This window comes from Rhinolophus sinicus, chromosome 17, assembly GCF_057876585.1.
Source record: "Rhinolophus sinicus isolate RSI-liver-muscle chromosome 17, RSI-T2T, whole genome shotgun sequence".
Lineage (NCBI taxonomy): Eukaryota > Metazoa > Chordata > Mammalia > Chiroptera > Rhinolophidae > Rhinolophus > Rhinolophus sinicus.
The window spans coordinates 130,368,633-130,392,863 of record NC_142517.1 but is presented as its reverse complement, the minus strand read 5'-3'; the positions used below and the strand labels follow the sequence as shown (position 1 = coordinate 130,392,863).

Genomic DNA, 24,231 nt, shown 5'->3' with positions numbered 1-24,231 from the left:
GGTAGCAGCTGGCCTTGGTGTGCTCTGGAACTTTTGCTGAGTAGCTCCAGGCTCAGCACTGGCACTAAACCAGAGTCTACATTAACCTGGTGACCACGACTCTTCCCACTCTAGTGACTCCCTGAGACCCTGCCTCACCCAATTCGCATACTGCATGAGGCTTTATCAGTGGCTGAACCTTAAGGGAGCTGCAAGTGGCAGTAGGCCTTGGGGTGTCCTGGCTTTTTGCAGAGCTACCCTAGCCTTGGTACTGGTGGCAGCTGTCCTCGGTTCGCAGTGTGACCTCTCCCACGCACCTCCAGGTTAGCACGGGCAGCAAACAACTGCAGATCACTTATTGCTCCTACCAGGTAGTCACTGGCCACTCACAAGCAGTGGATGACCTGGGCCTGCACTAGAGCCCCTCCCAAGAGGCCTCAGAACGAACATACTTGGAGGTTGTCTTCAGACCACAGCACAGCACCGCCCAATTAGTCCTACAACTGGCACACACAAAGGGTGGTTTCAACAGTCACCAGAGCCCACTAGGGCGAATTCCACTCAGTGGGATAAGCTCCCTCGACAGCAGACTGTAAGCTGTGGATGTGGCCAAACTCCACAGTCAGTCAACCTGAGGGTCAATCCCATCCACTGACATGCCAATAGCAATCAAGGCTCAACTATAACAGGAGGGCACAACCCCACAAAGGCACCCAGAGAAGGTGACCAGAGAGACTGTGCCAAGGCACCTACTACATAAGGCCACCTGGCCAAGACTGGGAGACATAGCAGCCCTACCTAATATATAGAAACAAACACAGAGAGGCAGCCAAAATGAGGAAACAGAGAAATGTGTCCCAAATAAAAGAAAAGGAGGAAACTCCAGAAAAATAACTAAACGAAATGGAGGCAAGCAACTAACAGAGACAGAGTTCAAAACAATGGTTATAAGAATGCTCAAGGAACTAGTGAGAACTTCAGCAAAGAGATAGCAAGCATAAAAAAGGACATAGAAACCATAAAAAAGAACCAAACCGAAGTGAAGAATACAATAACTGAAATGAAGAAAGCACTGTAAGGAATCACCAGCAGACTAAATGAAGCAGAGGATTGAATCAGCAATTTGAAAGACAAGGTAGCATAAAACACCCACTCAGTAGAGCAAAAAGAAAAAAAGAACCCAAAAAAGTGAGGATAGTTTAAGAGACCTCTGGGACAACATCAAGCATAACAACATTTGCATCATAGGGGTACCAGAAGGAGAAGGGAGAAAGCAAGAGATTGAGAACATATTTGAAGAAATAATGATGGAAAACTTCCTAACCTGGCAAAGCAAAGAGACATACAAGTTCAGGAAGTACAGAGAGTCCCAAACAAGATGAACCCAAAGAGGCCCATACCTAGACACATAATTAAAATGGCAAAGGTTAAAGACAGAGAGAGAATCCTAAAAGCAGCAAGAGAAAGACAACTAGTAACTTATAAGGGAGTTCCTGACAGACTGTCAGATGATTTCTCAGCAGAAACTTTGCAGGTCACAAGGTATTGGCAGGAAATATTCAACATGATGAAAAGCAAGGACCTACAACCAAGACTACTCAGCAAGGCTATCATTTAAAATCAAAGGACAGATAAAGAGCTTCCCAGGCAAGAAAAAGCTAAAGGAGTTCCTCACCACAAAACCAGTATTACAAGGAATGGTAGAGGGACTCCTTTAAAACCCGGGGGGGGGGGGGGAACAGGGGGAATCAAACTTATGAATGATAAATGCCAATAGCTACATATCTATCAACAATTACTTTCAATGTAAATGGATTAAATGCTCCACTCAAAAGACATAGGAGGGCTGAATGGATAAGAAAACAAACCCCTTACCTGTGCTGCCTACAAGAGACTCACTTCAGATTGAAAGATACACACAGACAGAAAAAGTAAAGGGATGGAAAAAGATATTTCATGAAAATAGAAAAAAAAATGCTGGGGTAGCAATACACATACCAGACCAAAAAGACTTTAAAACAAAGGCTATAACAAAGACAAAGAAGGACCCAGTAATCCCACTTCTGGGTATTTATCTAAAGAAACCCAAAATGCTACTTTGAGGCGAATGTGTATCCATATATTCATTGCAGCATTGTTTACAGTGGCCAAGATGAGGAGGCAGCCTGGGTGTCTGTCGTGGGTAAGTGGATAAAGAGGAGGTGGTACATATATGCAATAGAATATTGCTCAGCCAGGGAAAAGAATGGGTTCTTGCCATCTGCGGCAGCATGGATGGACCTGGAGGGTATTGTGCTGAGTGGAGTATGTCAGACAAAGAAAGACAGATGCAATGTGATTTCACTTATATATGGAATCTAAGAACACAATTAACAAACAAAACAGAAACAAACTCATAGATATAGAAAACATTTTGATAGTTGCCAGATGGGAGGGGTCTTGCGGGTGTGGGTAAAAGATGGGAAGGGATTAAGTACAAATTGGTTGTTACAAAGTCGTCATGGGGATGTAGGGTATAGTATAAGGAATATAGTCAATAATATTGTAATAACTATGTATGGTGTCAGATGGGTACTAGATTTGTTGGGTGATAGATGGGAGGGGGTTGGGGGCAGGGTGAAAAGGTGAAGGGGTTAAAAAGTACAAATTGCTAGTTACAAAATAGTCATGGGATGTAAAGTAAAGCATAGGGAATATAGCCAGTGATATGGTAATAATTCTGTATAGTGCTAGGTGGGACTAGACTAGTCAGGGGATTATTTCTTAAATTATATAAATACCTAGCCATTATGCTGTACACCTGAAATTAATATAAAATCATATTGCATGTCAACTGTAATTGATAAATTTAAAAAGTGGGGAAAGAGGGAAGGGGAATAAAGGGTTTAAATTTCCAGGTATAAAACAAGTCACGGGGATGTAATTACAGCATGGGGAATACAGTCAGTACTATTGAGACAGCGTGGTACAGAGTCACATGGTTGCCAGACTTATGGTGATCACTTATTTAGGCATATAAATGCTGACTAACTATTTTTACACCTGAAACTAATATAGTATTGTATATCAGCTATGTTTTTAATAAACATCTTAAAAAACAAAGACGGGGAAAAAACACGCTCTAAGAAAAACAGACATTAGGTGAATGGTTGATGGGACCTGGATATTCACATTAGAACCAAAATAACACCACAACAATGTGGCTCTGGTCATCAGGAGAAAAACATAATTGTCCATCAGGTGGATCAGACTGTCCTCACCCTAATCTAATCATAGACGGTGGGACAATCAGATATTTATGTCTCCTGGTGCCACAGCATCACCTGGGATGCAGTAGCCAAAGGTATTTACCGGAGGTCTAATCACCCTGTAGATATAACTGCCAGGAAATACAGGGGAGAGAGCATCAGGTGAAATGACACCACAGGCAAGTAAGAGGGCCCCCTACAGGCCCAGTGGCTGCAATAAGAAGATTCCGCGGAGAAAAGACTAGAGGCTGGATTAAAAGACACTGACGGGACATTACCAACCAGATGCAATGCATGGTCTGTGATTGGTCCTCGTTTGGACAAATAAGCTATAAAGGACATTTTCAGGAATATTTGGGGAATTTAAACATATACAGGCCATTAGGTGATATTAAAGGATGATTATTTTAGCTGTGATAGTGTTACTTTCTGTTATGTAAGGAAAGTGGTGTTATTCTTTTAGAAATGCACTTTGCGGTATTTAGGGAGTAATGTCATGATGTCTCTAATTTATTCTTCACAGATAACACATGGTGGGACATTCTGTGTGAAATAGACTGAGACATTCAGGTCCCCTGTGGAATGGCTAGACATACATAGACTTCCAACCAACCAAATTTATCAGAAACAATCATACTAACAAGTAATGTATAATTATAAGTTGCTATCAAATAATGAGTAAAAATTTTGTACATTTTCTAAAAAGGAAAAGAAATTAGAAATAGAACTACCATCCAGCAATGACGATCCAGCAATCACACCTCTGAGTAAGTGCCCAAAGGAAAACAAAACCATTATTTCAAAGAGGTTTCTGTCCTCCTGTGTTCACTGCAGCATTATTCACAATAGCCAAAGTATGGAAACAACCTAAGCGTCCAAGGGATGAATGGATAAAGAACACGTAGCAGATGTATACAATGGCATATTATTCAGCTTTATAAAAGAAGGCAGTCTTGCAATTTGTGACAACATGAACCTGAGGGCATTATGCTAAGTGAAATAAACCAGACAAAACAAAGATAAATACTGCATGGTGTCGCTTACATATGGAATGTTTTAAACGTCGAACTCATAGAGACAGAGTAGAAATGTGGGTACCGGGGACTGGGAGGTGGGGAACAGGGAGAGTTTAATAAGAAGGGTACAGACGTTCAGCTGTACGATGAGTAAGCTCTGAGGAGCTAATGTGTGACATGGAGGCTACGGCTGACAACACTGTGTTGTGTGATTGCAACCTGCTGAGAGAGGAGAATGCACATGTTCTCACCGCCCCCTCCCCAAGCAGGTAAATCTGTGAGGTGATGGCTGTGTTCGTTGACTAGATGGTGGTCATTCTTTCACAGTGTATCACGTCATCACATTGCACTCTTTAAATACCTTACATTTCGTCAGTTATGCTCAGTAGAACTGGGGGTAAAAGACACTGTAAGAACAATGAGGGTTGGGCACACAGGACCCTGAGTGACCCGTCCCCACCCCTTCACGCCTTGTTGCAGAGCTGTGTCTCCTGACTTCCCCTGGCTTGATCTACTTTACTTGTGAGACGAAGCATCCTGAGACTGACAATAAAGGGAGAGATGCATCTAACAGCAAAGACCTCACAAGGAAAATACGGCAGAGACATTTGAGGGAGGCTGCTCTTTCGTCCTCACAGTCTGAAAGAGAAGCTGCCCTCTGTGGACTGCAAATGGCAAGTTCCAGCGGAGAGCTGGGAAAATGTCAGGGCAAGCAGTGGGCCTGGTGCAGAAAGTGCGCGAAGCGTGCCCTCCAGGGAAGAAAACAGCTGCTACCACACTGGAGATGGAGATAAACTGAAAAACCATGGGGCGGGTATAAAGGAGGACAGCCTGGCTCTGAAGAGACAGAGAAGTTAGAAGACTCCGTGTGGGCTTAGGAAGGAAACAGCTCTGGATCCGGGGAACAGAACTGGAAACTGATGGCTGGGAAATGAACCAGTGGGAGTGTGAGAACGTGCCTGCGCTGAGCAGTGTGGTCGGGCGGGTCCGTGAGGCTGTGCCCTCACCCCCACTTGGGGAGTTCAGCGGGTCTGAGGCTGCTGCTTGCAGCGGGCCTGAGGGAGTCCCCAGCAGAGATTCCTGAGCACATGTACAGTGTCAGCTGTCCTCCCTGTTTCCCACCACTGAGTGACACACTCATCTCCAGACCCTGACGGCGGATACAGTTGCTTTCAGCAGCCCCAGAGCTCTGGAGAAGATCTCATTTGGAATTTCTAAAGAAACTCACTCTCGGCATTAACCACAGGCTAGGGTACATTTCTCGGCGCGATTTTCCTGTGACAAATCAATACCTTTTTACATTTTCTGAAGTGTTGATGGGGAAAGCAGTTTCTGCCCACCAGTCTCACTAATAAATCTACAGATCCTTGAGTGAAACATTTAAAATATAGTTTCTTTGAAAATAAAAGCATGAATCATTTTAAATTATGTATCTTAAGAAGTCAACATTCTTGAGCTCTTCAGAGTAAAATGGAAAAATTGTGTTTACTTAAGGGAGACAGAACCATGGATATTAAACGTCAAAAATAGGTCATGGAAATAATATCTCATTTTCTATTGCATATTATTAACCTGTCTCTCATTCCACCTTTTGTTCTTTTAAACTGGAAAATTGTGAGCTCCTGTTCAGTGCACAGATCTATTTGAATATCTAACCCCCAGAAAAAGTCCCATCTCCTCTCAAGTTTGTCAGTTGCTTTATATTGGTAAAGGTGTTTTGCCACCCTCGTTGTGTTTATATTTACTACTGAGAAATGTCACCAGTATTGAAATGCATTCTGGGTTGTGACAACAGCTTCTCTCCAAGCTTTCTGAAATTATTGACTAGCTCTCATTAGTAAATACTAGCTTTTTATTTTTAGAAACTGGCATATGGAACACCTTAAAAATATTGTTAATTATTCTGCACTTCTGAAAGTATTCCTATTTCACAGTTTCTCTGCTCTTATACATCTGCCTTCCCTACAGAGTTCATCATTACCTTATAGAAACCCCCAATATCCATATCAGTGTGTCACTTAACCTATACAATGAGCTTAAGTAACACAATCATAGAACCTGACCCTAGCGAGTTCTCAGCACATAGAGGTTACAGACCTAGTTTATGTGGCCACACACACACAGCCCAGTCTTGGTTGTAATACCAACTGCTACACTTCAGGATTTTACACTACACACACCCGTACAATCCTGCACAATGTTTTACCCACTTTCCACACAATATTCCTTTTCAGTACTGAGCCTTTGCTCATGCCCCAGCTTTCATTAAAAGAGTATTTAAAACAGGGGTGTCCCAACTGCGGCCCGCGGGCCAACTGCAGCCTGCAATCCATTTTTAATTGGCCCGCAGCAAATTCCAAAAATATATTTAGTTTACTTAAATAAACCAGCTGAGGCAATACGTACTTCACCTCGAGTGAGTGGCCCGGCTGTTTGTGTATTTTACCACATATGGCCCTTGGTGAAAAACGTTGAAAAAAGTTTGGACACCCCTTGATTTAAAACAAGGCATACATGAAACATGGCTATGCTGCTGCTCTATTTTTGTTTTGAAAGCTGCTATTAGGAGGTTTGGGGAATATAATTACTAATTATTATGATTCCTTTATCTGCTAGCTTTGGGTTTAGTTTGTTCTTTCTTTCCTAGTTCCTTAAGGTGTGAAGTCAGGTTGATGATTGGATAAATTTCTTCCTTTTTAAAACTATTTTTAGAATTTTAGTTTTCAATTCTACTTGACATACAATATTATATTAGTTTCAGATGTTCAACATACTGATTAGATGTTTATATGCTTTATGAAGTGATCACCATGAAAAGTCTAGTATCCACCTGGCACTATATACATAGTTATTAAACAAACATGGGGCAGCAATACGCACATCAGACAAAGTAGACTTTAAAGCAAAGACTGTAAAAGGAGACAGTGAAGGGAATTACATAATACTAAAGGCGTCAATCCAAGAAAAGGATACAACAAATATAATTATGCAACCAATGTAGGAGCACCTAAATATATAAAGCAAATATTAACAAAAATAAAGGGCGAAATTAACATTATTACAATAACAGTGGGGGACTTTAATACCCTATTTACATTAATGAATAGATTATCTAAACAAAATTAATAAGGAAACAATGACCTGAAATGTCATATTAGATCAGATATACTTAAGATATTTACAAAACATTTTTTCCAAAAACTGCAGAATACAAACTTTTCCAAGTGCACATAGAACATTCTGAAGGATTAATCACATATTAGGCCACAAAATAAGCCTCAATAAATTAAAAAAGACTGAAGTCACATCAAGCAACTTTCCTGATCACAAGAGTATGAAAGTAGAAACTAACTACAAGAATAAAACTAGAAAAAAACATAAACATATGGAGACTAAATGGCATGCTACTACACAATCAATAAATCAAAGAAGAAATAAAAAAACGACTTCGAGACAAGTGAAAATAGAAACACAAATTTCCAAAATCTATGGGATGCAGCAAAAGGAGTTCTAAGAGGGAAGTTCATAGCTGTACAGGCCTACCTCAAGAAACAAGAAAAATCCCAAATAAACAATATTTACACGTAAAGGAACTAGAAAAAGAAAAACAAAATCAAAAGTAAGCAGAAGAAAGGAAATAATAAACATCAAAGTAGAAATAAACGAACTGGAGACTTAAAAAAAATAGAAAAGTCCAATGAAACTAAGAGATAATTCTTTGAAAAGATAAAAAAAATTAACAAGCCATTAGCCAAACTCATCCTGAAAAAATGAGCCCAAATAAATAAAATAAGAAATGAAAGATAAGTTACAACTGACAGCACAGAAATAAAAATGATTTAAGAATACTACAACAAATTATATGCCAACAAATTGGACAACCTGGAAGAAAAGGATAATTTTCTAGAAACATACAACCTTCCAAGACTGAACCAAGAAGAAACAGAAAAATCTGAAGAGGCTGATTACTGGCAATGAAATTAAAGCAGTAATCAAAAAACTCCCAACAAACAAAAATCAAGGACCAGATGGCTTCACAAGTAAATTTCACCAAACATTTAAAGAACAATCAGTACCGATCCTCAAACTATTCCATAAAATTGAAGAAGGAATGCTTCCAAACTCATTCTATGAAGCCAGCATTACACTGATATCAAAACAAGACAAAGACATTACAAAAAAAAAAAAAAAAAAGCAGTTTAAATATACCCTGCCACTTCCCTCTGGTCTGTCAACATTTCTGCTGAGAAATTAGCTGATAGTCTTACGGGTTTCCTTTGTATGAGATTCGTTTTCCTCTTGCTACTTTCAAGATTGTCTTTAACTTTTGCCATTTTAATGACAGTATGTGTTGCTTTGGTTCCCTGTGGGTTCATGTTGTTTGAAACTGTGCTTCCTGGACCTGGATGTCTGTTTCCTTCCGCAGGTTAGGAAAGTTTTCAACCATATTTCTTCAAATAAACTTTCTGCCCCTTTCTCTCTTCTCCTTCTGGGATTCCTGCAATGCAAATGTACACTCTGGTACACTTTATGTTGTCCCAGAGGCCCCACAGACTATCCCATTTTTTAAATTGTTTTTTCTTTTTGCTGTTCTGATGGGGTAGTTTCCACTATTCTGTATTCCAGGTCACTAATCCATTCTTCTGTATTATCTAATCTGCTGTTGTTTCCTTCTAGTGTATTTTTCATTTCAGTTATTATATTCTTCAGCTCTGATTTGTTCTTTAGTATACTTTCTGAACTCCTTGTCAGACTTTTGCCTGAGTTCCTCTATTTCACTCTCAAGTTTGGTGAGGATCATTGTGACTGTTCCTTTGAATTATTTATCAAGTAAATTACTTATCTCTGTTTGATTAGGGTTGGGGGGGGGGGGTTTGTTCTTGTTCCTTCATTTAGAACATATTCCTCTGTCTTCTCATTTTGTTTGACTTTCTGTGTTTCTTTATATGAATTAGACTTTTGCCATTTTAATTACAATATGTTTGCTTTGGTTCTCTTTGGATTCATATTGTCTGAAACTCTCTCTGTTTCCTGGACCTGAATGTCCGTTAAACAGCCCTCTCTCCCAATCTTGAAAAAGTGGCCTTGTGTACAAGCGATCTCTGCATAGACTGTGTGTGCCAGGTGAAGTTACCTTGTTTCTCCGAAAATAAGACCTAGCCAGACCATCAGCTCTAATGCGTCTTTTTGAGCAAAAATTAATATAAGACCTGGTCTTATTTTACTATAATAAAATATAATAAATATAATATAATAAATATAATATATCATATATAATGTAATATATATATACATATACATATATACATATGTATATGTATATATATACACACACATATATATAATATAATATAATATAATATAATGTAATATAATATAATATAATACCAGGTCTTATATTAATTTTTGCTCCAAAAGACGCATTAGACCTGATGGACCGGCTAGGTCTTATTTTCGGGAAAACACGGTAGTAGTCTAGTTTGAGCCAGGGCAGGTGTGTGTGGCATTTGGGCGTCAGCCGGGCAGGCTGGAGCAGGCTTTGGGCAGGGCAGCCGGGTGGATAGAGGCAGACAGTGGCACCCTGTTGATCGCTCTGTCTGAGGATGACGTGGGTTCCAGGGACAGCCCAGGGCACATGCAAACACAGAAGCACCTGCCAACCCCAGGGTCCTGGGCCAGGGCAGGCTCTGAAAGAGGAGGTCCGGTGCCCACTACGGTGCCTGCTGGTTGGCCAGTGCACTGGGTACAGCGCCTGCCTGTCCTGTCCAGGTGGAGGGGGACTCACTGGCACCTCTCATCCTGGAAAGCTCCTGCAGGTCCCAGCGAGGTCTCGTGGTTCCCCAGCCGTATCTTGGTCAATACCAAGAGCTGGCATGGATGTGGAGTAGAAGGAACTCCCAACCAGGACTAGTGGGAGTAAATGTGGTCAACCACTTTGGAAAACAATTTACCATTATCCCATAAAGTTGAAGGCGCAGATCCCTCACCAAGTGCGTACGCTGGAGAAACTGTGTGTGGACGAGGAGTCACCCCTGAGATGTTCAGAGCGCTGTTTGCAATAGTGTAACATGTGGACAGCCCAAATGTTCTTAGCAGAAGAATGGATGACCTAGATATAGTCCCCGATACGAAAAACTACACAGCCATGAAAATAATAAACTTAGATTTTGAACAGCAGCATGAATGATATCACAAAGTACAATCCAAGCAAGTCAGGAAGACTGCATATACTATGATTTCATTTATATGAAGGTCAAAGACATCCAAAACTTGTATTATTTAGGAACGTATTCCTATGTGGTAAAAGTATAAAGAAAAGCAGGCAGAAAACTCAGAGTGGTTACATTTTTGGGTGGTGGAGGCAGCGCCATATGATCAAGGAGGGGCCTCAGGGGACTTTCAAAGTTTAGAAATGTCCTCTCTCTAAACCAGGTTTCAGGTCACAGGTAATCATTTGCATTCTTTGAACCTTCTAACATATACACATTTTGAAATCTGAAATATTTTATAATAAAAATGGAAAATAGCTTAGGTAAAAGAAATCAATGTACTTTTGTTATCAACTCTTCTACTTGTCCACTTAACAGTCACATATAGTTCAAGGGTTTAATGATTAAAGAAGGAAGTGATGGCGCCTGCCCTTCAAGGCTGTGTGATCCAGCTGGTTCACAGAGCTTACGTATGTGCTGCATAATGTATCGTGACGGTCACACCTGGCCTGAAGTTCTAACTCCTTAGGGTAGCTAGCACAAAGGCTGTGAAGGACTGGGTAGATGTCCTCGGGGCTGGCTGGCGAGAGGGGGTGTATAAGGAGTGGGCCTGACCCGTTGGGAAATTGGATGACTCATTTAGAGAGGCGGGTGGGGTTCCTAAGTAGCAAATGAATGCTTCACCCATTGCTGAAATCAGCCCTGGATCTTAGGAATTCTGCAGCACATAAGAGGCAGACACCATCTCTTGTTTTGTCCCTGGAAGAACTGAGCCATTTCCTGCTTCTCCTGTTCAGAAGTACTTGGTACACAAGGACACCAAAGGAGCATCGTGACTCTGAATTTCACTGTGTTCTCGTCATGTGGCCCAGTATTTAAAGAGCAGGGCAGGCTAATCCCTGGGAAATGCCAGCTTCCCAGCTTGCAGGGGACATCATTCTGGAGCCGAGCCCGTTGTTTTATCGGTAACTTTTTCACCCAGCATCCTTCTTCCTACCTCCGCAAACCATCACTGATTCTGAGCAGCCTTGGGTCAGGCCCCTGCACCTAACAGATACATTGCATCAGGTATATTGCTACAGAGGCTCAGGAGCGCATGGAGCTTACAGGGAAGCTCTCTATTAGGGTAACGGAAGAACAAAATACCAATTCCAGGGCCCAGCAAATGCAATTTATAAAATTTCAACTCAGACATCTGCTACACGAACGCTGCCATCCATCTGAACTAACAGCAACCAAATGAATCATCACAGTTAGTTGACATGATCTCTGTCTTCCCTTGTCATTCTTACAAATGTTTTAATTAGAAAGGAGCCTATTATTTCTCGTAAACTTAAGATGAGTGGTAAATATCAGCTGAACGACTCGGGATGTTTTCCCAAAGAGTCTTCCTATTGTACCTCTGAGAAATGAGGAAGCATTTGATTCCAAGCCCCCTTGCTCCCTCTCCCGGATAAGCCACAAGAACTAGAAGCAGAGGTACAAATATCTTTCAGCTGATCGAATGGTGTCCTGCCAAAAGGAGATTTGTTTGGGTGTCATTTCTTGGATACTCTTCCAACAGAGAATGGTCTTTCTCCATGGAAACCCAATGACATTTTCCATTCTTTTAGGGGGGTGGTAACAAAGAGTAATCATCCTTCTGAAATGTGCTGAGCATCCTGACCTGTCTGTACCTCTGAGACTGAGCCAGCCGCTAGTTCCTGCTTGGAACTGAGCATTTTGTCAGCAGCCAGCCCAGGCGGAGAAATCATGAGGCACAGGGTGCCCTCCGCCTCGAGGACAGCAATGTCCAGGGTCATCCATCCTCTCTCCAAATTCAGTAAAAACCTTCAATGCTCAATTTTAGGATGAGTTGAACAAACAAGTCATCGTCCCTTGCCCAGAATGCTCCCACCTGGTAGGAGGTGGGAGCTGCTGCCGAGGAGGACACAGGCTGCAGCATGTGGTCCCTTTCTCTCTGCTGGGTGCCCTTCTCATCCTGCCCCCAGGTCTGTGCTCACAAAACGTACATACCACCTTCCTGCTGTCGCACGTGCCCTCCTGTGTTAACCTGACAAGCCCACTCTTTCCCCAGGAGAAGCCCCCGGCTGGCGACAGGCCCGACCTGTTTCTCAGACACTAAGACCTAAGAGCCCAGTGACAGGATCTCTGACTGACCCCGTGACATTGTAAACGGCAGCCAGGGAAGGTCTCTGCCGAGAGGGCTCGGAATCCTACTCAAGAACTCTCGGTCCACCCCAATCCTCATGTAAGTGCTTCCCTAGGATGGTGTCCCTGGAGGAGGGACATACCCTGAAAGTGGGGCACCCTCCCTGAGCTCCGCAATGCCCAGCGTGTAACACAGGGGTGTCAAAACTGCGGCCCACGGGCCAACTGCGGTCCGCAATGCATTGTTAATTGGCCTGCAGCAAATTCCAAAAATATATTTAGTTTACTTAAATACACCAGGTGAGGCAATGTGTACTTCACCTCGAGTGAGTGGCCCAGCTGTTTGTGTATTTTACCGCATATGGCCCTTGGTAAAAAATGTTGAAAAAAGTTTGGACACCCCTGGAACAGCTTTCACCTACACCGCAAGCAATCTGATATTCTCCAGGATAGACAGGTCAAGAAAACAATAACGTTTTTGCAGCACTTGCTTACCTTTCATTTCGGAGACAGGTAGCGTTGTGGACCTGGACGGTGACAGCTGCTCCACCTGCCCTCCTGTAACCCACCTCCACGTGGCTACCTGAGTGGACGTTATAAATCACCATGTGATCACTCCCCTTGTTCTCCATTATTAATCGTCTGAGGATTCTCAATGCTATCTGCCACCAGAATAGAATATCATCAGAAAAAAAAATTTCTGAATAATTGAACAATATAAGGTTTACCCCTCATTTGCAGAAAGCAAGTGGGTCAGACAACCTTCCTCCACTTGTACTTACACTGACTGGAATATGACCCTCTCTGGTTGTCATGTAGAAAAAGGGACAGAGGGGTTCTGGGGCCCTCACCACCACCTCACATTTACTCACAAGCCTTTGGCGCACCCGCCCTAATAGCCAGGGGACATTTCGCTGGGCTCTGACTCCCCGACTTGCTTATGGAGTGTTTTGCAAACTTTCCTACCCAAGCACAGTGCCTCTGATGACAGAGGAAAATGGACAGAGTCGTCCCAGAGAATCTGAGGGAATAGCCCAAAAGGGGCTCCAAACAGGGAACACTTTAAGTTGTTAAAAATGCATGCAGACGTGCACCTCGCTCCTTGTTACATCCATGCTTGTCTCCATGTGAAAACCCTTTCTGCCTACCTGGCTGCACCGCCGGCCCGTAGGCTCAAAGGAAGACTCTTCCGTTGGTTGTCAGTTCAGTTCGGGGCCGACAGGACAGAGCTGGCTCCTGACCCAGGTCGTTCCCTTTGCTGCCTGGAGCCCTCCTGTTCTAAGGACCCAAACACATGTAGTTACAGGTAGCAACTTGTCTCGGCTTCATGATCTATTCCAAGATATTTACTGAGGGAGACTCCACAGTCACGAAAGAGGTGGCAGGATTACATTTTCAGGGTCCTTCTGGAAGACATTCCTATATGTGGGTCTTACTGCTAAGAGGTTAATTCTCCTCTGTCACGTGGCTGAATGACCACCTCATTATTTTAGGAAAAGATTTGTTAAGTGTTTTCCGATAAAGATAGATGACCTTTCTAAACGTCTCATGTAAATGAACAAAAATGAACCTAAAAAATTACTGTTCACAACCATAACATCCTTTATTGCACAATATATATAAAAAGGTGTATGTAAGACTTATCGTCACATGGCTTTCAGCCACAGCCCTCAGACTGTGTGGGAGAAGAGGAAACACACTTCAGACTTAACTATTCTAGTTACACCAAAAATAATAATAATAATAATAATAATAATAATAATAATAAAAAAATTGGGATTTTATTTGGAATTGTATAGGTCATCACGGGAGAATGGGCATCTTTGTGATACCAGCTCTTTTTATACAGTATCTCAATTTATGCCTTTTAATTCCTTTCAATAAAGTTGTATGAATTTTCTCTTTTAAAAAGTTTGTGTATCTTTTGCCAAATGTACTGCTAAAAATTTTGGCTATTGTAAGATATCTTTTTTAAATTAAAATATGCATAGCATACATTTTAAGACATTTACTATTTATCTAGTATTTCATTTGTTATGCATATGGTTTTGCGGAGCATCTAGGAAGCCACTTTCTTTATCTACCCTTAAATTTTACTTTAATTGCATTGATTTTGTCATGTGCAATAAGAATACCAATAGATCTCTACTACGTCTGATAGAGAGGGTTCAAATTTGAAAATGTCTCCTAACACAGCTCCATGACTGCTCCTGACAGTTTTCCTGAGAACCACCCTAGCACAGCTTTTGTCATCTCTCCATCAGAACAGAGGGGAAGGAAAAGTTAAGTGGGTAGAGGGGAGATAGAGGCATTCATAATTTCTATTTAACACAGACTTATTAAAAACTAGGCCTAGAAAACTAAAATTGTAAAATATGGACAGTGGAGAATCTGTATAAAGGATTCACAGGACTTTTTGTATGATTTTTGCAACTTTCTAAGTGTGAAATAACTTCCAAATAGAAAGTGAAATAGAAGTCGTCAGAAATACCAAAATCATAAACGACCATACTAGAGTTACTGCCATACCTTCTTCCAAAGGATTCTTTCCTGTTCATGACCCTCCCAAGAGGGCAATGAGCATGTCACATCCATCATCACTCAGCCACAGCTGCAGGGACAACCCAGGGACGCTAATCGGTTGGCTGGTCTGTGGCCTGCAAATTATACCCAACAGGTTGAATGAAAAGATAAATTGGGCTGATTATGTGCTTCTCTATGGAAGTGGAAAAGTGAAGGACTGAACTACTTAGCAGCAGAGGTTGGTACTGAAAGGGGGTGATGGAGAAGGGACGAGAAGCTGCCCTGGCCCCGGAGCAAGCTGCAAGTCCAGCGGAATCAAACTACGAACAAGGAGAGGAAGCAAGGTGCTGCCGGGACAGAAAGACAGTCGCTTGCAGCCAAGTCCCATTCATGGTCATAGGCGAGAGTGAGAAGTCATGAATTGTGCAGCGGAGGTTCTCTAGAGCTGACCCAAGTCCAAAACCCTCCAGATTCTATTAGGTCAGGCCCTGTGATGGCTCAGCGTCCCCAGCATCCTTACTTGCGAGTCTTTATTCCTTACAATCAAAAGAACCCAACTAAATCCTCCCGCCAATAATTTACCCTATAAGGTGGAAAAATGTGGCTTTTTTATGATTTTGTAAATACAAGTCCAAAGTCATTTATAAAGTTCTACCCCTAAATGCTATATTATACCCATTGTATAAAACTACATCACTAAGCAACCAAACGTTTGAAAACCACTCTCTAATTTAAAATCATCCTGTCTTAGTCCACTCAGGCTGCTGTAACAAACACCATAAATTGGGTGGCTTCTCAACAACAGAAATCTGCTTCTCATGATTCTGGAGGCTGGAGATCCTGGTGCCGGCTCGGTTGGATGCTAGTGAATGTCCCTTTCTGGGTTGCAGACCGCTGACTTCCACTTGTGTCCTCCCTCATATTGTGGAAGGTGGAATGCCCGTGGGGTGTCTTTTATAAGACCGCTCATCCATTCATGAGGGCTCGACCCTCACGACCTAATCACCTCCCACAGGCTCTACCTAACACCATCACATATGAGTGAGGGGGGATGCAAACATTCTTTTATTACATCTCTTCTTTCCCCCTAGCTTTCTTTACAGGGCCAATTTTACAGAACCTATGTAAACAGAGAGAGGCAATAGTGGGGGGATTGGGGGGGGGCAGTCAGCAAGAGCCACTCACTAACCTTACCTCCAGACAGGATTCAAACCTGTGTGTCAGCCAAATGACAAGTGACCACACATCATGGCTGCCACATGCTGCATCCCAGACACACAGGTGACCAAAAGTGCTGACCACCCCATGCACCTGGCCAGGCCTTCCCTTTGCCGCTCTGGCAGCCTGCGTTTGCTCGGCTCTGCCGTCACTAACCCTGAGAGCACATCCGCCTATGGTCACAGGCAAACTTAGAGTTGTTCTTGCCCAGGTGGGAAGGGGCTAGAACACCTGCACCCCTGGAACCAAGCACATTTAGTCACAGGCAGGTGCTTCTGTGTGCAGCAAACCCTTGCAGTGGATGTGTAGTTTCAGTTGTGTGTTGTTCATTTTTCACAGGGTTGTATTCGACAAGCTACTGTGCAGTGTTTCCACATCTGGCAGGTTCCACAGGCCTGCCTCTCACCCCAGGGGCTGCGGATGTAGTCTTCAGGGTCTTCGAGTTTTCGGATCCTTTTTTTTTTTTTTTCACTGTCTACAACATTTATTTATTTATCAAGAGAAACTATCCCTTAGCCCAAATATCCATGTTTCATAGCTCAGGAACACAGGTCGGCGACAAACTTCCCTGGAAGTCAACTCAAAGAAATTCTTTACACTCCGAAATCACTTTGCATTCTGAAAGATACCAGCCTTCCTCATCTCCTCAAAGTCTTTCATGGAATCAATTTCTGTAGAAATCTGCATATGCCTTCTTCCTTGGTTCAGCCACAGCAAACTTACAGAAAGCTGCAACCCCCAGAGAAACAAGGACTGCTCCAACAATATGAAATCGCAGACGCTTGGCCAGAAGGCCATGCATCTGAGGTTTCGCAAAAGCACTGGAAGACATGGTAGCTATTTTCTCCTTTAATACCAACGTCCTTCCGGATGGAGAAATGGACGCCCTCTGATCCTTTTCAAAGTGTTTTTTATGTCAGTGATAATGTAAGCAATGACGCTCAGCTCTTCTGGCTCATCTAAAGACTGGGGTGCCCACCTTTACAGCTGAGATTACTCTCCCAGTGCTGTAACCGATCCAAAGACAGATGGCAGGGTCTGCAAGAAGCTGTTCCTCTAAGAGGCATCATACATTATTCATGTTCGAGAAACTCTGGATTAGCGTATTTATCTGTGGGAAAATTATCTGCTCTAAGACCATACATAATTTAGCTATTTGCAAAGTTTTCAGCTGAAATCTTCAGTGGCAAGGGTCACCTAAATATATCCTGACTCTCGCACAGGACTTGGGGGGTTGAATTGCTGCCGTTTGGACTGGGTGGGTCCTCCCTGGACTCCTCCGGTGCCTGGAGGTGGGTCCGCTTTTCCCACAGGTTGGTTGTACACCAGCTTCCAGAAGTTTTCAGCTAGGACGCTCTTGGGGAATCCCACAAACACACAAAAGAAAAGCGTCTGGCTGTCCAGCCAGAAGGCGAGACCCGAAACTCCTGGGCCCCTTGGGCAGATTTATTTTTAGAGACGAGCGGCTCCGCTGAGACGCGTCCTGTTGGGACCGCGCAGAGCCCACACCCACACATTGCCGGGACGTTGCCTTCTGACACCATCTCCAAGGAAGCCACACAAGCCTCTGGGTGGCCGGCGAAGGGGCGTTGCATCGTCTCCAAAGTACTTTTGCTCTCGGTACTGGGCCTTCAGCCTGTCACCTGAGAGGGGTGGGGAGAGAGGCCCCTCGCTTGCAGTCCTGTCCCCCCATTCTTTGGAATATCCCGACACTACGGGAACGAAGAATAGCCATGAAGTGTTCCTGGGCTCCTGGATCAGCTGCTGAAAATGAAAACCCTGTGCGCAGAGAGGAGCCTCCTGCCCCTTGGCCAGCGCAGGGCAGGGAGGGCGGGCTCCGGTCCAGCTGCCGGGGCAGGGGCAGCCTCGGCCACGCAGGAGGCACGGCCTCTCCCACTGTCCTCCCTCCGCCACCGGCTTCAGTCCCAGAATAGCTGAGGAGGTTTGGGAAATTCACACTCTAAAAATATTTCCTTTTTTCATGTGGGCAAGATAACAGGAGCGGCAGTGGGTTACTAAGAATGCGGTTCCCTCCTTATGTAACACGGCCCAAAATAAAGCGTGTTCTGGGCCAAAAATAGGGCTGAGAAAGAGGAATGTGAATAAATAGCCCTGGCAAGTCATTATTTACTCAAAGTGTCAAACGGCTGAAGAACTTCAGAGAAGTTTTGATCCACATCCCATCGCTATTAGCGCTTCCTGGCCCCGGGAGGGAGCCGAGGTCCCTTTCCTGACGCGTGTTTAACACAAGCAGGTGTGTGTAGACGCTGCTGGAGGAAAGGGAGGTAGAGAGCAGCCGAGCTCACGCCCTCCGCGTCCTTAGCAAACAGGAAACAGGACCGGTGGATGCCCTAAGTAATGGGCATTTCCTCCTGAAACCCCATCCCGCCGCGTCGTGTCACAGGCAGGACGCGCGTCGCGCCGGAGCGCAGACAGAGCGGCGCTCGTGCTGGGGGGCTGCTGTGGTGGCAGGTGGCTGGGCTGGGGCTGATGACAAGCCACAGATCCCCGGGGCAGGCGCTTCCCTCTCACGACAGAGCAGCCCGCCCCTCGAGGGCCCACGGCTCACGCGCCCTCACTGCCCACCGCCCAGGCTTCGCCAAGTCCCATCCATGTCACTTGCTGAATCTCTCGCCCCATCACCACCACCGCAGGTCACGGCCACTGCCGTCTACAGCGGGGATCGCTGTGGTTCCTGATGGGTCTGCGTGTAGTCTTGCTCCTCTGTTCCCTACTGAAGGCTTTTCCCTCAACCAGGTCCACAGGCAGGTGAGACCCTTGAACTGGCTTCACCCCACCGACGCCATCAGTCTCCGCGACAAGCCATCGGCCTGGAGCGGGTGACTCTGCCCGGCTTTCCGCCCCAGTCCTTCGCGTCCCAATCTACTCGGCCTTCATGCATAGCTTTCCCCATGGAGCCTGTGGCCCAAGGAGGGCGAAAGGGATCAAAAGACAGCAGTTCTGGTGATGACATAACAGATTTTGAAGTCACACTTTCTGTGACACGGCAGTGGCCGCACCTGTGCTCCTGTTACAATGGAGCTTGTCTCCAACAGCTAATCATGCCTTCGTCCAACTGTGCCACTCAGTACAGTGAGCGGAAACAACTCGTCTCATTAAAGGCTAAGTCCCCTGTGCCCGCGGTTCCATGCCAGGCAGTTCTCAGGTATTGCTCAGCATCTGTAACAACCCGTTGGATGCTTATTGTTGTGCCCGGCTTGGCAGAGGCGGAGGTTAGGTACCGGCCCAGTGTCTCCGGGCTGTAAGCGAGGCTGGGACTTGAAACTCTCTGGAGCCAGGCCTCTGCTTCTACACATCAGGTCCCATGGCCCACCAACTAGATGGGGTGGCTTGTGAATGACGCTTTTATGGGAGGAATTACGACCCACCCCTTTCCCAAAAGGAAAGATACTTGAAGTCCTAACCCCCCAGTCCCTCAGAATGTGCCCTTGTTTGGGAAAAAGGTCATTGCAGATGTAATCAGTTCAGATGTGGTCATACCAGGTGGCTGGTGGCATCAGAAGCAAAGAGACACAGGCCACAGGGCAGACGGCCATGTGATGAGGCAGAGGCTGGAGTCCTGCAGCTGCAATCCTAGGACCATGGGTGGCCGGCCACCAGCCCCAGCTAGAAAAAGGCAAGGCAGGATCTTCCACTATGGGGTTCAGACTGGGCAGGCCCTAGTGACACCTGGACGTGGACTCACAGCATCCAGAATGGTGAGGCCACACATTGCTGCCGTTAAGCCACCCCGTTTCTGATACTTTGTTACAGCAGACTTAGGAAACTAATACTGTAGCTAATTCTTTTATTCTCTCCTGGGAAATATTTTTTCTCACAGGCCTAAGTACTGCAGGCAGTCAACTCCCCAGCTTTGGACCCAACTCTCAGCTCCTCCAGCATGAGTCAGCCCAGCCTACACGTCTCCCTCACAAGCCATTGCCCACCATATCCTGGGGCAGAGGTGAAGACAAACATTGCCAATTTAAAATAGAAAACAAATATTCGGTCATCGTTTTGCATGAAAACAAAACACAGCTTTTGTTTTCAACCTGACAGGGAAGAAATGGAACTTCCTTAGAGGGGCTCCTTCAGCTGGAAGCAGCAGGGAACTGTGCCTCTGAGCTGGCACCAAGCTGCCAACAGCTGGCGAGGCCCCAGGGTGCCGAGACTGGCATCGTGGAGAGTACGAGAGAAGCACGTTCCCAGAGACCCATCAGAAACTGGACCATGTTGCCGTCTTCTCTGGGCAGGGGCCATGTAGGGGTCGTTTGTTCAGCTGCCCTCCTTGGCGGATAAGCTCACCCAGGAATGCTCCCTGCAGTAGGTGACACTGTTCATGGCGGTGTGTGTGGGGATGGGGGCGGGGGGGGGGGGGCGGATTTATCCATGACAGGTGTCAGGCATCACAAACTGTCGGGGGAAAAGCTAGCAAAAAAGTCATGCTACTATGAACTAGCTCTATTTTGTATTTCAAGAATTGGCCAAGCCCACTTTCACAGGCTGATGCCAAGCCCCACTTGTCAGAGCTGCAGAAAGGCTACCAGCTGTCCTCTGGCTTTCGGCTGCTAATATTCTGAAATGTTCTGGTTTCGTGGTGCTCAATGGTCAAAAATAAGTGTCCAGGAGGTTCAAACACAACAGTGAGGCCTCTTTTGCCATAAGAGGCATCCATCCATCCATCCATCCATTTATTCATTCATTCATTCATTCAGCATCTGTTGAGTGCCCAGCCCTGTCCATTACCCTGTGTGCCCAGGAGAAAGGAGCTGGCAGCAACAGTGGGCAGGGACTAGGGGTACAGTTGGCTTGAAACTGCCTGGACAGGGGCTTCACGCTCTTACCTTCTTCCATGTCCTACCCTACTGCCCCTGCCCTCCAGTTCCTGACAAGGAACAGTGCCAGCAACGACACCCCATTTGGCTGGGAGCAGAAGTGCTAAGTGCAGCCCCCGGTGCCGGGGTCACTCATGGTCCCTCCAGGCAGTCACTTCTGTTCTTTTCCAGCACAGATTTGATGACTTCTGAATGCATCTGTGACTCCGCATGCAAGCGACAGTGAATTCTTACTCCTCACCTTACTTGACATCTCATAGCATCTGACACAGCTCATCAACTCCCACCTTCTTCAACTATTTTTTTTCTTGGCTCCTAAACCACCACATTTCTGGCTTTGCTTCTCCGTCAGCGGCTCCGCTAGCAGTTGTCCTCCTCTTGAACTTGGCATCAGTTCCCAGACCTTCACAGTGTAATCGCCCCTGAGGGACCTCAAGCTGTCCTGTGGCTTAAGTACTTATCTACATCCAAATTTCCCCGTTTATAGCACAAGCCCTAACCTTTCCCTTCAACTCCAAGCTTACAGAATCACTTGGGCATTGCACTAGTTATCCATTACTGTGTAACTAATTGCCTCCAAATCTAGCAGCTTAAAATAACGAACATTAGCTGTTTCCATGCCCAGCGCAGCCATGGCGCGTGGCCCCGAGAAGCATGTGAAGCACGTAGCGGCAGCAGAGCACTGGATGTGGATAAACTGACGGGGCTGTGTGCTCCTCGTCCATCCACCGCAAGCTGAGGGAACGTCTCCCTCCCCTCATTTCCCTAAGGAGCAGGCGGAATATGCCCTTACGGGGAATGAAGTAGCGAAGGGCGGATGCAGCCTTTGTTGAGATTGACAGCAAGGTCTGAACTGGTGTCACCCACCCTGCTACTGTGACAGATGTCATCAGATCGACAGGACCGGAGAGAACTTCCATCTGATCTGTGACACCAAGGGTCACTTTGCTGTTCATCGCATTACACCTGTAGAGGCCAAGTACGAGTCGTGCAAGGTGAGACAACCTTCGTGGGCACAAAAGGAATCCCCGTCTCGTGACCCATGATGCTCGCACATCCGCTACCCTGGTCCCCTCATCAAGGTGAACGGCACCATTCAGATGGGTTTAGAGACCGGCAGAATTACTGATTTCATCAAGTCGGACACCGGTAACCTGTGCCTGGGGACCCGAGGTGCCACCCTGAGAACTGGTGTGATCACCAACAGAGACACACTGGTTCTTTCGATGTAGTTCACATGAAAGATGCCAATGGAAACAGCTTTGCCACCGGCTCTCGAACATTTCTGTTATTGGCAAAGGCGACAAACCATGGATATCTCTTCCCTGTGGAAAGGGTGTCCGCCTCACCACTGCTGACGAGACAAGAGACGCAGCCACACAGAGCAGTGGGTGCAGTGGTCTCCAGGTGATGTGACTGGAAGAGTCTTCGTCCCCAGTTGAAGATAACACAGCATTAAAAGAACATAAAACATTATCTCACAGTTTTGAGGGTCGGCAATCCAGGAGCAGCTTCACTGAGTAATTCTGGCTCAAGGGCCCTCAGAAGGCTGCGGTCTCTGGAGCCTGGAGGATCAGGGGGGTCAGGAGGGCGGGGCATCCACTTCCAAGCTCAGGAGCCCTGAATTCCTGACCACATGAACCTCTCCCTAGGGATGTCTGTGACATGGCAGCTGACTTCCCCGAGTGATGAGACAGACAGACAGATGGAGAGAGAGAGCAGCCAACACAGAAGTTGCAATGTCTTTGAGAACCTAATCCGGGCAGTGACACACCAACACTTCCTGCCAGAGACCAGCCCTAGGGCGATGGCCGTGGTGGAGGCATAGAGTGTCAACACCAGGGTGGGGACCACTGGGAGCCATCTTAGAGGCTGGCCACAAGGACCTTAGCGATGTCTCAAAACTGACATACCCTCATTCCAACTCCGTGCTCGCCACCCCCCAGCACTTGCTCTCCCCTCGGTCGTCCCAATGTCAGCAATGACAGCATCAGTCACTCAGGCCCCAAACCTTCCATCATCCTCACTCTCTCATACGTTCATTGATTCCACCAGCAAATTCCGTGTATTCTGCTTCCGAAATACATCCCAACCCTGATCAGCTTTTACCCCCAAAGCACGACCACTCCCATCCAAACCATCACCTCTCCCAGCTAGTTTCACTTCCACCCGTCCCTGCCGTGCAGTTTTTACTGTCTGATCACGACACTCACCTGTTCAGTATTCTCCAGTGGTTTCCCCTTCAATCAGAAGCCCTAAAGCCTTGCGTAATCTGCCCCGGCCCATCTGCCCAGCTTTCTTTCTATCCCTCTCTCCCCTTCACTTACTCTAACCACACTGCCATTTTTCTGTCCCTCCAACAAACAAGCCGACTCCCCTCAGGGTTTACATTTGCTAGCCCGTCTAGAATCATCTCCCGGACACTCCCACAACTGCGTCTCTCCCTCCATTCAGGTCTCTGCTCAAATGTCACCACCTATTTAAAAAGCACTCTCCCTCCCCTTAGGTCATTTATTTAGACTTGGTGTCCCTTCATGGACTCTCCACGAGGGCCTTTTACCTGTCCTGTTCACTGCTGTGTATCACCTCACTGCCCAGGACAGTCCCTGGCACACAGCTCGCACGCTAATAAACATTTGCTGGACTAATGAATAGACTATAAATGCTTACTAGAGTTTAAAAAATTCCAGCCTAAAAAAAAATCAGAATGATTGTGGTGGTATGGGAATATATAGGTGTGGGAGGGCCTCAGAATGAGGACATTTCATGTTGGTTCCATAAGCATCTGTCAGGCTCTTTGCAGCACCTTACAAAGCACAGAGGAGAAAAAAGTATGGACGGTATAATTGCTATGTTCTGATTTAGTACAAGTGTAGGTCATGCAGACCCTTCCCCAGCCTCTCAAATCCACTTGTGCTGTGTAGTGTGATCTGACACCCACCACGTCACCCCCTTGTTTACAGCTCTTCCCTTTACCACTGCTCTGCAGACAAGGCCCAAACGGCTTCCTGTGGCTTCCGCCGAACTCCCTGACCTCACGATTTTCAGTTCT

General features: G+C 45.5%; 2 pseudogenes; one reads left to right on the top strand and one right to left on the bottom strand.

The window, feature by feature from the left end:
• Positions 1–16,798: 16,798 nt before the first annotated feature.
• On the bottom strand, positions 16,799–20,510 carry LOC148754850 (cytochrome c oxidase subunit 6C pseudogene; annotated as a pseudogene).
• Positions 20,511–21,047: 537 nt separating this feature from the next.
• On the top strand, positions 21,048–22,595 carry LOC109447102 (small ribosomal subunit protein eS4, X isoform-like; annotated as a pseudogene).
• Positions 22,596–24,231: the final 1,636 nt, after the last annotated feature.